Genomic DNA, 293 nt, shown 5'->3' on the forward strand with positions numbered 1-293 from the left:
CGAGCTCGGTGGACGTGAGATTGGACGGGTATTGATCATTTTGTCCGCTTCTCTAGCGCGAGATGGCAACTCCAAACGCCATCTATCCGGGTGGCCCAGGCATCAGACACACCCACAACTGCAAGAGACCACCCGGCCTTTGGAAAGGAAACGCCGGCTCCACTCCGTCCAGTTCTACGATGGTGGTCTGAGTACAAACAATGGCCAGGTATGCGTGTGCAGCAGCTGCAAGCTTTTTAGCGCATGTATGTTTTGTGTGACCGACTGTAATGGCCATGGGTGTTTGCTAAGAG

The sequence above is a fragment of the Triticum dicoccoides genome, chromosome 5A (genome assembly GCF_002162155.2).
Source record: "Triticum dicoccoides isolate Atlit2015 ecotype Zavitan chromosome 5A, WEW_v2.0, whole genome shotgun sequence".
NCBI classification, from domain to species: Eukaryota; Viridiplantae; Streptophyta; class Magnoliopsida; order Poales; family Poaceae; genus Triticum; species Triticum dicoccoides.